The sequence below is a fragment of the Pan paniscus genome, chromosome 3 (genome assembly GCF_029289425.2).
Source record: "Pan paniscus chromosome 3, NHGRI_mPanPan1-v2.0_pri, whole genome shotgun sequence".
NCBI classification, from domain to species: Eukaryota; Metazoa; Chordata; class Mammalia; order Primates; family Hominidae; genus Pan; species Pan paniscus.
In genome coordinates, this window is record NC_073252.2 from 175,190,236 (window position 1) to 175,203,918 (window position 13,683).

General features: G+C 39.9%; 1 long non-coding RNA gene across 1 annotated transcript in view; it reads left to right on the forward strand.

The window, feature by feature from the left end:
• Window positions 1–119: 119 nt before the first annotated feature.
• LOC130541476 (uncharacterized) overlaps window positions 120–13,683 on the forward strand; it is a 250,192-nt gene continuing 236,628 nt past the window's right edge. The window contains exon 1 of the long non-coding RNA XR_008955534.2: window positions 120–905. This is a non-coding gene — a long non-coding RNA (uncharacterized LOC130541476). The remainder of the gene's footprint in view (window positions 906–13,683) is intronic.

Genomic DNA, 13,683 nt, shown 5'->3' on the forward strand with positions numbered 1-13,683 from the left:
AGCCACAGTGCCCAGCCGGATATTTGTATTTAAATAACTAATATGCAATCCCTATAGAATCTACCCGATTCAGTGTCTTCTTAGTGGCTACTAAAATACCTACTGGATCCACTGTCCAGTTTGCCTAAATTGTAGCTGTTTCTTAAAGAAGTTAAATTCGTCTGGATATTTGGTTCCTTCTGGAGTAGTTTTCCTTTGACTAACACTTGAAGAATAATTTTCATTTTAGTTCTAGAAGTAACCTTCCGTTACTCTCACTTAGGTGCTCTTTTGGGCCTAAATATAATTAGATCCTCGCCTTTGTTTTGAGGTAAATCTAAACGAAAAGGAACACCTGTTAACAGGTAGTGATGCCGCAGGAAAGTGCTGGGAAGGGAATGCTGGGAAGGGAAGGGCGTGGTCCTTTAAATGATAAGGAAGGGGGGCGGGAAGTGCCGGGTAGAGGAGGGCGTGGTCCCCAGCTAGGGCTTCATCCCTGGGCCTGGGCCCACCTAGGTGAAGACAGGCATTTTTGTTTTCCTGCCCGAATGTCGCATTTCCCAAGACCACCCTGGCCTGCCATGCCCTCATCCTGTGCCTTTAAAAACCCCCGAGACCCTGGCAGGCAGACGCACAAGCAGCTGGACATTGAGAGGAGCATATAGGCAGAGAATACAGGGGCTGCTGGCTGTCGAAAGGAACGCACCAGCATAGGAGCACACCGGCATGCTGGCAGGCCATTGCCCAGCGGAAGAATGCAGAGTTTGTCGCGGGAGGTCAGAGAAGAGTCAGGCCGCCATAGCTGACTCCAGGAGAAAACCATCTCCCTTCTGGTTCCCCCGTCTGCCGAGAGCTACTTCCACTCAATAAAACTTTCCACTCATTCTTCAAGCCCACGTGTGATCCAATTCTTCCCGTACACCAAGGTAAGAACCCGGGATACAGAAAGCCCTCTGTCTTTGCGATAAGGCAGGGGTCTAATCGAGCTAACACAAGCCGCCTACAGACGGTTAAACTAAAAGAGCACCCTGTAACACATGCCCACGGGGGCTTCAGCTGTAAACATTCACACCTAGACACTGCTGTGGGGTCAGAGCCTCACAATCTGCCCGTCTGTATGCCCCTATAGAGGTTTGAGCAGCAGGACACTGAAGAAGCGAGCCACACCCCCATCACACGCCCTGCAAGGGCGACAAGGGAACTTTTCCTGTTTCAGTAGTAGACCGTAAAATAAATGATCCTCAGTTTTTCCAGCATCCTCTCCAATTTTTCATTCTTTTAAATCATTATACACAAGGGCAGAGATATTTAGTGTTACTGATAAATCAAAGGAACTATTTGTAAAAGTATTTTTATTTAAATTTAGAATGCATTACACGATTTTGTTTGGCAAAATGTTCCTGTTCCTAAGTAGAGCTTACTTATAACTAGCAATACTTCAGGAGGATTTTCGAGACTTAGATTTTAAAACTTAGGGTGTGGCCAGGCCTAGTGGCTCATGTCCATAATCCTGGCACTTTGGGAGGCTGAGGTGGGTGGATGGCTTGAGCCCAAGAGTTTGAGACCAGCCTGGGCAACATAGCGAGATTCCTGTCTCTATTAAAAAAAAAATAAAAAAAACAGGTGACTATGTATCAGCTGTGGTTAACTCATGTAAGCTTCCTAAGCCATGCTTTTCTCATCTATAAAATGGAGATAATAATAGTATTCTTTCTTATTTTACAAAGCTTTGTGAATGAGGTAGGAGATGTGGGAGAATGGTGTAATACCAGGCAAATTAAATAAAATTCTCTTATTCTAATTTGCCATTCCCAAGTACCTATAATTGATGTCAAGGAGGCAGTCCAGAAACATACAAGGCAGTAAAAAGAAATCAATTTGATCATTTGAGACACAGAAATTTCCACAGGAAGAATAAAGAGTTGGCCCAATACCTATAATGCATTTGAAAGTAATCACTTAGAATTTCCTTGAATATATTAAATGAGAATTAAAAATAACGTTTTTAGTTTACTTGGAGCTGCCTGAAATTTGGTTTAAATGCTTATAAAGATGGTGCATGGCAGGACTGTGAGATTTCTGGATGTCTTAAAAACAACACCCTTAAGTCTTAACAAGGGGAAAGCCTCAAATGGAATCTTAAGTGATGTTGCAAATAGAGCCTTTGTGTGTGTGTGTTTGTGTATGTGTGTGTGTTGGAGGTGGGTGGAGGAGTTTCAGACTGCTGCAGGCTCTCTTATTTCCTCTAAACTTCATGGCTTTCAATTTATCAGTCTTAGAAGGATGAAGAGTTGAGTCCCTCCTGATAGCATTTGAAGCTGTGGTTCCACAGAGGATTTAATGCTGTAGTTGCAGGGAGTCTAGGTATTTCAATTCTGAGGCTTAAAAAACTAAGCCATCCCCTCCGGCTTTTGCACTGATGCTGTGAAATCCATTTGAGAAACATGTCCATGTTTTGCTACTTGTTCAAAGCTGTAAGCGTGACTTGGCATTGAAATGATAATTTCTTTTTCAAAACTCTCCACTGAACTATTACCTAGGTTATCTAAATATAGGCTATTTACTTGATTGGCATTTGCTCCTGTCAGTTTCATAAACTGTAAGTAATGATTTTTGCTGATGTTAGAGCATTGTGGTACTGTGTTTCTAATTTAAATCAATGTCTACATTAATCTGGGAACATTTGATGTTACTACCTGATTGTACATTCTGGATGTAATTAGAGTCATTATACAGAAATAAGTGTCATCTTCTTATTCTCTAAATGAGAAAAGAGAGCATTCTTCTCTTCTGAAATAATTTTTCTGGGTCATGCCCCCAAAACCATTTGTCAAATCAATAGCAGATTCTAATCACAAACTTTTTTGACTTTTTAACCTTTAAAAGTCATCTTAGTGACTTATGAAGACCAAGATTGTGCAGTAGAATGTGGGCCTATTAAGTTATTTCTTATCAAAATAAATTATGTACAACATATTTTCAATGTGTAATTGTAATACTGGGCCACTGCTGTGATATAGTTTTCTTAACAAGGACATAGTAGACTATTAAACATGGTGGATCTTGCTTTTTGTGACAGTTGTTTATAACATTATGATGTCATCATAAATGTGATCCATTACAATAGTAAAGCCTTAGGGCAACAGAGGAGATGTCAGGATGTCTTCCTACCACTTAAAAAATGACTTTGACATTGTTAAGGTAGTGTGACAGATGATTTCAATAAAGAAATTGAACAATAAAAGCAAACTTCTAAACTAACAGTGACTTACAGGAAGTACATTATGCATTTAAAATGATATCTACTTGTTGATCATGATAATGAGTATTAGAAAACTATCCAAATAATGAACACATGTATCCTGTGTGTAGCTACACAAATAGTCTGTTAATTCTCATTCATATAAAAATATGAAAGGAAAGATTTTCACATAACATAGCTTATTTTTTTCATTTTTTAGAAACACTTTTGTGTCCTTCAAATATCTCTGAAATACTCTAGCTCTTGTTGAAAATCACCAGCCTCTTAACATTTTGATATGTATCTGTTTGGTGAAAAATCTTGGTATTATACACACTGTTGTAGAACCTGCTTTTTTATTTAATAACTCTTTGACCTCTGCATATCATTAAAATTTATGCTTTTTAAAAACCTTCATTGTGCAATGTAAATACAGTAAAGGACATAAAATGTAAATAAATAGATTAAAGAATTTTGTAGAAAATGAACAGCTATGTAATCACCACTTATATAAACAAACAGAATATTGTTAATACCCCAGAAAACCGCTAAGGACCTCTATAACATGTTCTCTGAAGATTTAAAAAAATTTTATTTAATTTTTTATTTTTATAGATACGGGGTATAAGTGTAGTTGTGTTATATGTATATATTGAGTAATGGTGACGTCTGGGCTTTTAGTGTACCCATCACCCAAACAGGATACATTGCACCCAAAAGGTAGTATTTCATTCCTCACCCCCTCCTTCCCTCCTACCTTTTGGAGTCTTCTGTTATTCCACTCTAAATGTCCGTGTGTACTCATTGTTTAGCTCCCACTTACGAATGAAAACATCCAGTTTTTTACTTTCCGTTTCTGAGTTATTTCACTAAGGATAATGGCCTTCGGTTCCATTAACATTGCTGCAAACGACATGATTTCATTCATTTTTATGGATGAGTAGTATTCCATGGTGTGTGTGTGTATATATACATATATCACATTTTTAATCCAGTTGTTTGCTGATGGACATTTAGGTTGATTCCATGACTTTGCTATTGTGAATAGTGTTGTGATAAACATTTGAGTGCAGGTGTCTTTTTGATAAAATGATTTCTTTCCCTTTGGTTAGATACCCAGTAGTGGGATTGCTGGATCGAAGGGTAGATCTATTTTTAGTTCTTTGAGAAATCTCCATACTGTTTTCCATAGAGATTATACTAATTTACATTCCCACCCACTGTGTATAAGTGTTTCTTTTTCTACACATCCTTGCCAACATCTGCTGTTTCTTGCTTTTTTAGTAATAGCCATTCTGACTGGTATGAGATGGTATCTCATTGTGGTTTTAAATTGCATTTGTCTGATGATTACTGATGTTGAACATTTTTTTCATATGGTTGTTTGCCACTTGTATGTCTTCTTTTGAAAAATATGTGTTCATGTCTTTGCCTACTCTTTAATGGGGTTATTTGTTGTTTTTGTCATTGTATTGTTTGATTTCTTCCTAAATTCTGGATATTAGTCCTTTGCCAGATGCATCGTTTCCAAATATTTTCTCCCATTCTGAAGGTTGTGTGTTTACTCTGTTGATTACTTCTTTTGCTGTGCAGAAGCTTTTAGGTTTAATGAAGTCCCATTAGTCTATTTTTGGTTTTGTCACATTTCCTTTTGAGGACCTAGTGATAAGTTCTTTGCCTAGACCAATGTCCAAAAGAGTTTTTCCTAGATTTTATGATTTTATTCTAGAATTTTTATAGTTTCAGGTCTTACATTTAAGTTGAAGACTTTATTTCTTAAGAACAATTTTTGGTTCACAGCAAAATTGAGCAGAAAGTACAAAATATACCCCTGCCCTCACACATGATAGCCTTCCCACCAGAGTGGCACATTTGTTACACTTGATGAACAAATTCTACACATCATTATCATTCCACATCCATAGTTCATATTTTTTTTTTTTTTGAGACGGAATCTTGCTGTGTTGCCCAGGCTGGAGTGCAGTGGCGCCATCTCGGCTCACTGCAAGCTCCGCCTCCTGGGTTCACTCCATTCTCCTGCCTCAGCCGCCCGAGTAGCTGGGACTACAGGCACCCACCACCAGGCCCAGCTAATTTTTTGTATTTTTAGTAGAGACAGGGTTTCACTGCGTTAGCGGTGGTCTTGATCTCCTGACCTCATGGCACATTTGTTACAGTTGATGAACAAATTGTACACATCATTATCATTCCACATCCATACTTCAAATTAAGGTTCACACTTGGTATTATACATTCTGTGGGTTTGACAAATGTATACTGGCATATATTCCATTAGAGTATTGCAAGAATCCTCTACTCCATTTATTCATCCCTCCCTCCCCTCTAACCCATGGCAACCACTGACCTTTTTACTGTCTCCATGGTTTTTCCCTTTCCTGGAAGGTCATTTAGTTGGAATTGTGCAGTATGGAGACTTTTTAGATTGGCTTCTTTCACTTTGTAATACGCATTTAAGGTTCCTCCATGTCTTTTCATGGCTTGATAGCTCATTTTATTTAAGCGCTGAATAATATTCCATTGTCTGGATGTATCACGGTTTATTCATTCTCCTACTGAAGGACATCTTGGCTGCTTCCAAGTTTTGGGAATTATGAATAAAGCTGCTGTAAACATCCATGTGCACCTGGGTGTGGTGGTGCATGTCTGTAATCCTAGTTACTGGGAAGGCTGAGGTATGAGGATTGCTTGAGGCCAGGAGTTAGAGACCAGCCTGAGCAATGTAGCTAGACTCTATTTCTAAAAAAAATTTTTTTAAAGTTAACTTTGTGGTGGCAACTGCTGCCTGTAGTCCCAGCTATTAAATGGAAGGCTGAGGCAGGAGGATTGCTCAAGCTCAGTGTTTCAAAACTAGAATGAGCTGTTTGCACCACGGCCCTCCAGCCTGGGGCAACACAGTGAGACCTTGTCTCCGAAAAAAAATTCCATGTGCAGATACAATGTAATTTTAAAGGATGTATAAAATCTATTTATGATGCACAGAAATTACTTAACCATTGATTTCTGTTGCTGTAACAATTTTTGGCTTTGTATACGAAGAATTTTTTCAGAATTAATCTGTCAGATACTATGTTGAGTTTATATGATAGTCAGTAGCAATTAAAATAGCATCACGCTAGATCATGAGTGAAGGTCAGTATTAGGAATTCAGGACTCTGACAAAGCAGAGTTAGCGCTGTCTGTTACTAACACTAAGGTTTCTCAACAGGGCAGATTTAGAGATTAAGCAGGTCTCCAAATTCAGGACAAATTCAGGGAGTCAGGTGGTTTGAGAGAATGGTGTCATAAGAACTCTGATATGAGGAAGGCCCTCATGTATCAGAGGGGCTTGAGACAGTGTCTTGCTCTGTTGCCCAGGCTGGAATGCAGTGGTGCAATCTTGGCTCAAGATTGAGAGGATTGGCAGTGCATCCTCTGCCTCTTGGGTTCAAGCAACCCTCCCACCTCACCCTCCTGAGCAGCTGGAATCCCAGGCGTGGGCCACCACACCCAGCTAATGTAGCTTCTGTGGAAGAGGCTTTTTGATCCTCCTATCATCTTTATAATTTTCTACTAACCACAGAATTGGGTAGCTGTGAAACCACTCACTTTTAATTGCACCCAGAGCTCTGAGGACACTCAGTAGTTTAGGTGCCCTTATTACTGGACGGCCCTTAGAATAAAGGCACAGCTTAAAAATGTTTTTTTTTAATGCCAGGTCTCGCTGTGTTTCCCAGGCTGGGTGCAGTGGCTATTCAAAGGTACAATGATAGCTCACTGCAGCCTGGAACTCCTGGACTTAAGCGATCCTCCTGCCTCAGCTGCGACTAACAGCTATGTACCACCGCACCCAACTCATAAATCATTAAACCCCTTGAATTTCATAGGTTTAGAGTTATGATCATGGTAACTCTGCAATTTTGTATTAGCTTTAAGTGCTTTCGGTTGCAAATAACAGAAAACTTAATGGTGATTTAAAGCGACAAGGCTTTACTTTTTTGCACCTAATAAGAAAGTTGCTGGCATTGGTTCAGTAGCTCTAAACTGTGAGAACTTACTTGCTGCTTTGTTTTCACAAGACAGCTACTGTTGCTCCAGACATACATCCACATTCAAGCTGGGGAAAAGGACAAGGACCTGGTATCAGCCACATCTTTCCCTTTTCATCCAGAAAGCAAAAGCCTTCTCAGACACTCCCCGTAGAATACTGCTTTATTCTCATCATCAGAACGATGCCACCTGGCCTTTTCGATGAAGTCTCCAGTACTCAACAATATTGCTTTCTTTTTTTCAAAAAATTTTGAAGGATCTGGATTTCACTTCCGGATCAACATAGTATACAGTGGGGCCGGGAGCAGTGGCTCACGCCTGTAATCCCAACACTTTGGGAGGCCAGACCAGGCAGATCACTTGAAGCCAGGAGTTCGAGACCAGCATGGCCAACATGGCGAAACCCGTGTCTTCTAAAAATACAAAAAATTAGCTGGGTATGGTGGTGCATGCCAGTAATCACAGCTACTCAGGAGGCTGAAGCAGGAGAATTGCTTCAGCCTCTCCCCTCCCCACCCCTCCTCTCCCCGCCTCTCCTTTCCTCTCCTCTCCCTTTTCTTTTCAAAAGTATTTATTGGCTGCCTACCATGTGTCAGAGGTTGCCGTGAGCTCAGATCAGGCCACTGCACTCTAGTCTAGGCAATAGAACGAGACTATGTTTCAAAAAACAAACAAAAAGGCCCCCAAACCCCACATGGTATATAATGGGAATAGCACATGCAGAAACAGAAGCTCAGATACTTAGGTGAGCTTGAAAATTTAAGACCTATGTAAATGTCTAGAAACGTTTTAAAGGACTTTGGACTTCGGAAGAGAATAAATTCAGAGTCTAAACCTATCTTATTTAGATCTCAAGGGCCAAAGAAGCCTCATTCAACATCAGAATTATGACTGTGGTGCTCAAGGAGAGATTGAAAGGAAAATGACAGTTCTCCATCTGGGAGAAAAAGATGGTTATTTTTCAGAATAAGAGATTAAAGGAACATGGGGGATTAATGCCTGCTAATCTTGATCTTCTCTAAGAGTAGTAAAAATCACCTGCCAAGATTACAACAGATTTGAAATCGAATTGGTGACTAGAAATTGGTGAAGCATTTTAAAAGATTTATTATGGAAAGTCTTATGAAGATGGGCAATAACTGAACAAAAAAGATTGTGAAACATGAATGGGGATCCATTTGAATCAAGTAGCCTAACATTGCTGAATCCTAATTAATCACAGTCTTTTGCTTTCTTCAGTATCATTTTAAAACACCTAAGTTATAACACTAAAAGTGAGGGTTATCCCTTACTGTAGAGGGAGTCTAGTTGGTTGATGGGAAATCTATTGGTATTGCTGATAATGACAAAGTGCAGGCTGGAGTTGGAAAATAAGGAGTTTGTAATAAATGATAACAGCCCTTTTCATATACCACTAACATTGTATTCTAGGCTTCAAAGGTAGGTTCAACCACAAATTGAAGAGGGTGTCTTGCAATATAAGGATGACTTAGCCTTAGAAACCCTAACAATTGTTGCTTTTCATTTGCCTTCCTTTTTTCCTTACTTCTTTTTCCCTCCCTGCCTCTTCCTTCCTCCCTTCTCTTTTACTTTTTCCTCTCCCCTTCCCTGCTCTCCCCTCCCCTCCCCTCCCCTGCTCTCCCCTCCCCTGCTCTCTCCTCCCCTCCCCTGCTCTCCCCTCCCCTCCCTTCCTCTGCTCTCCTCTCCTTTCCCTTTTCTTTTCACAAGTATTTATTGGTTGCCTACCATGTATCAGGAATGTTTTTAGGTGTTGTGGATATAGTAGTGAATAAAACAGACAAAATTCCTACTCTGATGGAACTTACCTAAGCTACTAAACAAATGCATAGTAAGAGTTTAGAACTCATGGAGGAAATTGAAGCAGCATAATGGAATTGCTGGGGTGCAATGCTCATGGTGAAGTGATGAGAAGTGGATTTTTTTGTTTTGTTGTTTTGTTGTTGTTTTATTTTTGTTGTCGTTGTTTTTGTTTGAGATGAAGTTTTGCTCTTATAGCCCAGGCTGGAGTACAGTGGCACGATCTCGGCTCACTGCAACCTCTGCCTCCCTGGTTCATACGATTCTTCTGCCTCAGCCTACTGAGTAGCTGGGATTACAGGTGCCCACCACCATGCCTGACTAATTTTTATAGTTTTAGTAGAGACAGGGTTTCGCCATGTTGGCCAGGCTGGACTGGAACTCCTGACCACAGGTGATCTGCCCGCCTTGGCCTCCCAGAATGCTGGGATTACAGGCGTGAGCCACCGCCTGGCCAAGAAGTGGTTTTGAAGGAAGAACCTACAGGGCTTGGTGATGGCTTGGATATGTGGTGTAGAGTAGAGTAAGTGAAGCACCGAACTTTACCTAGTTATGTTGAACAATGTGACTGGACATAGTTTAGGATGAGGAATACATTTTCGGCCTTGGGTACAGAGTGACCTTGGAGTTGATTTAATGAATGTAGTACTCTAGCAGCTTTCTGAGCCTTATGAGACTGAAATCTATATTGTTCACAGTGGACTCGGGAAAATACTCACAGAAGTGATTGCTGGTATTGAGAGAGTAGCTTCATGAAAGTAGGAGTAGGACTCTCCTGCTCGATTATGATATCTTCCTCCAAAGAGGAGAGCCATATCCCTGACTGACCAAGCGTTAATGTTTAAGTCATCTGGAATAAGAAGAAAAGCTGAGGAATGTTAGAGGAAGACACTCCTTATATCTCCTTTCATGTCGAGGGTATTCAGTGAACCACCGTCTTTCTATTCCTTTGCTTTGAGTGGCTTCTTTGATTGATAAATTTTGAAAGACAAAACCAGACATGCCAGCCTCATCTTTGACCTTGTTCCTGTTGATCCGGAGCTGCTTACAGGGACTGTGTTCTTTGCCTCTGCTTTGTCTTGCCTTGCTGCGTAAATCTGGGGTTGAATGCTAGGAAGTCCATTTGACTCTCGAAGCAAGGGATGGCCTCTGACTTAGCCTTTATTAACTATGAAAGTGGTCTTCAGTCCTCTCTGTGCCACTCCTTAATTTTATATTTCAGTTTACTGAGAACCCTGGTGGGGAAGAGAATTACTCTTTACTGAGTCCCCTAGAGAACCAAGAAGCGGTAAGAGAGTCACACCACTTTCTTCTGTTTCATAGCAGTTTGCAAAACAGGGTCACATGTGTGTTATCATCTATAGCTCCCATTTTTCTGGTGAAGGCATTGAGGTTTATAGAAGTTAAATGACAGGACCAAACCTATAGAAACTAAAAGTAGCAGTGAGATACTATATCTACAGCTCCTTACTACAAATACAATGTTTCTTTCTTCTCACCATGACTACTTTGGAGATACATGAAGGATAAGTTTTCTTTTTGTCACTGGGGTGGTGCATACATGCATCAGAGTTTGAGCAGCAGCATAGGGAATCTCTGTCAAATTGTGAAAATAGAAAACTTGCCACTTTATATTTTCTGGAACCCTTTCACATTCATTCATCCATCTCACATTTGAAACATGTCAGATTTTTCACTGGTATCTGAAATGTATTCCAATATATTTCCTTGAGAATTGCCCTTCACGGAGTGTTTAATTTAAAGTGCTGAATTCTGGTATTAATTTTGTTCTGTTTGTTGACCTGGTGATATTTGTGGTTCAACTAAGATATAATAATATTCCAACAATGTTGAAGAATCTCCACAGCAGCTGCCTTCCAGTCACGTACTTTTTAATTCCTCCACCATAGCAGAATGCGCTATTAATTATTGCAAAATTTTAAAAGTCTCCCGCTTCACAGTGGAAACTCTGTTGCGCTTATTTTAATGTGAAGGAAAATCTAACATGATGAGTACCCAGGAGAGTCGTTGTGGATAGACAGCAGTACAGTATGAATGGCCCTGGAATGTTGCCATGTGGCAGTAAACCCTTATCTCCAGCCAAGACCCATGAACACAAATAGAAGGAATGTGAATTAGCCGTGGAGGCTGTGCGTTTACTATTAAGAGCAACTGTGCAATCTAGTTTTCAAGACTCGTGCTACCCAAACACATTTTTCTACATGACATAATGTTATCATTTAAATATTGTCATTCAAATGTGAAGACCAGCTGTGCATATCAGGACACAGCTGTCGGGTTGAGGTGCAGATAAGCCATCTGGTGCCTAAGTTCTGGGTGGTTAAATTCCAGCTGGGGATTTAACTTCATATCCAGCTGTGATAAAGTAAATTGAAGGCTGCATATTATTCCTCAGAAATCACTCCTTCGGGATAATTCTCAGAAATAAATTTTAACCAGAGGTGTCATTGATTGGTTTTACACTTTCAATTATAGCATTTGCCAGAATAAAACCAAATGAAAAACTGTTCCGTCCTTTCATTTTCTTTGTATGAAATAAAACCAAATAGTTAAAGAGAATGAAGCTTCTTCAGTCTTCTTCAAATTACATCTGTACAGGGACAATCTGCTGTCAAATTACCTGGGTTCACACATCTCTCTAGACGACGAAAAGAAAAATCAGGTGATCCATAAAAGCTGAGTAGGAGAGCAAAGGTGGTAATTATCCTAATTTCCAGAATCATTATGTCTGGAGATATGTGAAATATGAGAAAGCAACACCATTTTAACAACAGTCGTTTCTTGTGCTTAGACACACCTCTTTCTCGATTTCGAATGTTTTCAAGGAAAGGACGTTAAAATCCTGCCTTGCCCTTTTGTATGTGTGGCTAATCATGGAGTCCAAGAAGGAAAAAAAACCTGAAAAAGTGAGCCTTCTCCACTGTCTTCAGGCATGTTTGTGTATAACTACCCAATTATGGAATTAATCTATATTACTGTTAAACATCTTCAAAGGAGTAGACTTTTACTGTAACTTACTGCAACATTTTAGTGAATACTGTATAGATTATTTTATCTAAAGCAAATAACACTAGGATATATTAAGTAATGAGTGAGTTAGAGTTATGGTATATATTATGTATGTTAGCTATCAAATAATTTAGCCAATATACAGGTAAAATGGTTTCTTCTTTCTTTAAAACTAATTTACTTAATTCTGGCCGGGGTGGTGGCTCAGGCCTGTAATCCCAGCACTTTGATAGGCCAAGGTGGGCAGATCACTTGAGGGCAGGAGTTACAGACCAGCCTGGCCAACATGGTGAAACCCCGCCTATAACAAAAATACAAAAAACTAGCCAAGTGTGGGGCACAGGCCTGTAATCCCAGCTGCTTGGGAGGCTGAGGCAGAAAGAATTGCTTGAACGCAGGAGGCGGAGGTTGCAGTGAGCTGAGATCATGCCACTGCACTCCAGCCTGGGTAACAGAGTAAGATTCTGTCTCAAAAAAACAAAAACAAAACTAATTATGTAATTCTCCCATCCAAGTACTAACCAGGCCCGACCCTGCTTAGCTTCTGAGCTCAGACGAGAGCAGGCATGTTCAGGGTGGTATGGCCATAGACTAATTTACTTAATTCTATCCCACGGCTACTGATTGGAAAACCAACCTTGTATCTCTAGATGGAACTTTCTTCTGGCAGACACAATTGCTAATTTAAATAAACTAAGAAGTGATTGTGGGTGTGTGTAGAGAAATTATTCAGTAAAGACAACATTTTCTTTTCAAAATGTGTTTAGGGAAAATCTTGTAGGAGGAGTATGTGAATCAACGGAATCCAGAGATAAGTATACTAATGCAAACTTCAAATGCAAACCTTATTTTCCTTTTGATTCTACATGCAGAACTCTTAAGTTCAGGACTTGTTTCTAAAGGTTTGAGATGTCTAAGATAAACCACTGAAAGTGGTATATTGTCAGAAAAACTGAAGGGAGATTATATTTCTTTTGCGTGTGTTTGTGGAGGGAAGAGAATTTAAACAAATATTTTTTGGAAGCCAGTCATGGTAGCTTATGCTTGTAAGGCTTATGCTTGTAATCCCAGCATTTTGGGAGCACGAGGAGGGATGTTTGCTTGAGGTTAGGAGTTCAAGACCAGCCTGGGCAACATAGTGAGACTGTCTCTACCAAAAATAATAAGAAAATTAGCTGGGTGTGGTGGTGCATGCTTATAGAGACAGCTACTGGGGAGGCTGAGGTAGGAGGATTGCTTGAGACCAGGTATTTGAGGTTACAGTGAACTAGGATCATACCAGAGCACTCCAGCCCGGGTGACAGAATAAGACCCTGTCTCTACAAAAAAAAAAAAAAAAAAAAAAAAAGGTTTTTTAGAATTGGCATCAGGATTATACACTAATTAGCAATTTCTCCAAAATATGTTTTTAAAATCTTATTAATACATTGAATACAAAATAAAGAAATCTCCCGTTTAAATTCTATAGGTGCCTGTACTCTGCATTCCATTCCCTGGACTAACTGGGGCTAACAGTAGCAATATAAGCAACTTTGTGGAGCACAGAAAGCCAGGCCTTGATTTCACAG